Source organism: Piliocolobus tephrosceles, chromosome 12, assembly GCF_002776525.5.
Source record: "Piliocolobus tephrosceles isolate RC106 chromosome 12, ASM277652v3, whole genome shotgun sequence".
NCBI lineage: Eukaryota > Metazoa > Chordata > Mammalia > Primates > Cercopithecidae > Piliocolobus > Piliocolobus tephrosceles.
Window position 1 is genome coordinate 80116792 of NC_045445.1, and position 2834 is coordinate 80119625.

At 40.6% G+C, this 2834-nt stretch overlaps 1 non-coding gene across 1 annotated transcript; it reads left to right on the top strand.

Annotated features, from left to right (window-relative positions):
• Positions 1-1429: 1429 nt before the first annotated feature.
• On the top strand, positions 1430-1536 carry LOC111535827. Its single transcript, XR_002729579.1, has one exon. It is a non-coding gene; the product is annotated as a U6 spliceosomal RNA (small nuclear RNA).
• The last annotated feature ends 1298 nt before the right edge of the window (positions 1537-2834 follow it).

Below are 2834 nucleotides of genomic sequence, written 5' to 3' on the forward strand. Positions count from 1 at the left end.
CCTGGGGTTCAACTGAGTTCTGTTTACTGTTGGAAGCACTAAGTTCCAATGTAAAGTCTCACAATTGCTGTGCTCTTCCCCTCACCCCGCCCCCCACCCCAAGTGCCTAAATTCTCAGTCCGTACCACAGGACAACTGCTAGGGGATGGGGAAAAAGTGGTGTCAGCAGTTCAAAACTGTGTTTTCTACCCTCTTCAGTGGCTCTCTCACTGATATGAAGTTAAAGCCAGGTACTGTGATTGTTCATCTGACTCTTGGTTCTTTAGAAGGTGCTTTTTGTGTAAATATTAACCTCTGGGATCCTAGCTACAGGGGAGCCCCGGATATTTGAACTGGCAGAAGGATCTGACCAGAGAGTAAGCAGAGGCAGAGCTTCAGCCAGTGCAGAGCCCATGGGCTTTTGTGCACAGGGCAACTGTAGCAGGGCACAACCATAGATGTCTGTCTCCTGGGGCACCCATCATCCTCCAAGTTGCCCCAAGTAACTGCTAGGCTAGGAAAAAACAGGGCCATCATCATCGTGGGAATGGGGCATGTCTATTCTGCAGGCCCTCCAGACACTCCCAGGTTTCCTATCTGTCTATTCTAAAGGAGCATGTGCACAGCACAGCCTCTGCTGCCCAGCCTGAGAGCGTTGCTCCAACTGAATAATTTCCCTGTGGCCTGGCAGCACTTTGGATTTCACAACTCAGCCAGAGCGTGACCCTGTAGGTCCAGAGTACGAAGTAATGGTGCCCCGGGGCTGTGTTACACAGCTTAGGAGTGCCAAGATGATATCTGTGATCAGCATTCAAACAGGAGAAGGGCCCCCACTGTCAGAGCACTGAGACGGATGAGACCCACAGATTCATGGGCTGGTACATGAACAGCATGTTTCTCCTACCACAGGGTCCATCTGAAAATGGTGTGACCTCTGTCTGCTGCAACCTCTGCGTGAGAGTGCCCCATGGCACAGAACACCTCACAAAGGAAATGCAGACATGATGCCAGTGATTGGAGAGGGCTCTCCCAAGGCCCAGGAGTGGACCCGGTGAAGGAGTCACCTTTCTCTCTCCCACAGCTACAAAGCATGGCTACCAGTGTGAGGCAATACGAAAAAGCTGCCTGGCTAAGAGCCTGTCTTCCAGCCATTATTCTCAACTATTGTAGGTAGCAGTTGTCATTCTTTTGATTTCATGTAAGGACATTTTGTAAGGCTGGTGTAGTTGTGTTACATTCTCTCAGCACTTGCTTGTCTTTGAAGATGTGCAAGTTCTACTAACATATGACCCTGTGAAACAAAGGACAACAATCCAGCCATAAATAAACATCCTGTACAGAGTCTTGGCCCTCTGAAAACATTATAAAAGAAAGTAAACCAGCTACACTCAATTTACAATACAGTTAAAGAAACACGAGTCTTTGCAAATGAGAAAAAAATCAGTGCAAGGTGCTCACTACAGCAGCACATATACTAAAACTGGAAGAATGCAGAGAAAATGAGCATGGCCCCTATGCAAGGATGACTGGTAGATTTATGAAGCATTACATATTTAAAAATCTTACATTTTCATAAAAACAGAATCAATGCAAAAACTCTGGCAATTCAAAAAACTAGAGTAACCAGAGTAGTGCCTTATCTCCAAAGAAGCCCACTGGCTCCTCAGCAATGGTTCTTACCTAGACTGAAATGACTAAAAAATTTACTGATAATTTTTAATATAATTGGAAGGATTATCAGAAGAATAGACCAAGCTGAGGAAAGAAGCTCAGAACTAGAAGACCAGTTCTTTGAATCAAGTCAGCCAGACACAAATAAAGATAACTTAAAAACTGAACAAAATCTCTGACAAATATTATATTATATAAAGAGATCAAACCTACAACACATTAATATTCCTGACAGAGATGAGATAATAAGCACCTTGAAAATTATCATTAAGGACATAGGCTGTAAAAATTATCTAATCTCACTAGAGAAGTTTACATGCAAATTCAAGAAATACAGAGAATCCCTTCTAGGTACTATCCAAGACAACCATCACCAAGGCACATAGTCATTAGATTCAAGAAAGTCAATGTGAAATAAAAAAATCTTATAGGAGGCTGGAGAGAAGGTCCAGGTTGTGTACAAAGGAAATGTATTCAAATCAGCAGTAGAATGTTTAGTAGAAACTTTACAAGACAGAAAAGATTGGGGCCTATTTTCAGCATCTTTAAAGAAAAGAATTTTCAACGAAGATTTTATTTCCCACCAAACTAAACTTCTTTAGCAAAGGAGACTTAAAATTCTTCAAAGACAAGCAAGTTCTGAGAGAATACCCATTGGGTACTATGCTTAGTACCTGGGTGACAAGATCTATACCCCAAATCACAAAACCATCTCATATATCCATGTAACAAACCTGCACATGTACCGCAGAAGTAAAAACGAAAGTTGAAAATAATTATCTTTATTAATACTTTTCTACCTTTTTTTCTTGATTACTCCAAGGATTACAATATGCATCCTTGACTTATTACAGTCTAACACAAATGATTACTTTTATTCCTTTTCTGTTATTACTAGAGCCATGGAAAAATTTAAAGACTTTTTTTTTCTTGACTTTTGCCTTGTTTTCTGTATAAATTAGAGAAAATATGAAGTTCTCTGATTATGTAACTTATCTTTTCATGGGTCACACTTTGTACCTCATCGTTTGGGGCTTACTGGGACATGAATTTAGTTATAGATATAGATGCAAAGAGAAATTGTAAAGATAGGTCCTGAAAAGACTCAGCAGTATCTTACAAAGCAGTTACTTCAGGGGATGTCTTCAATTCTTTTTTTTTTTTTTTTTTTTTTTTTTTTTTTT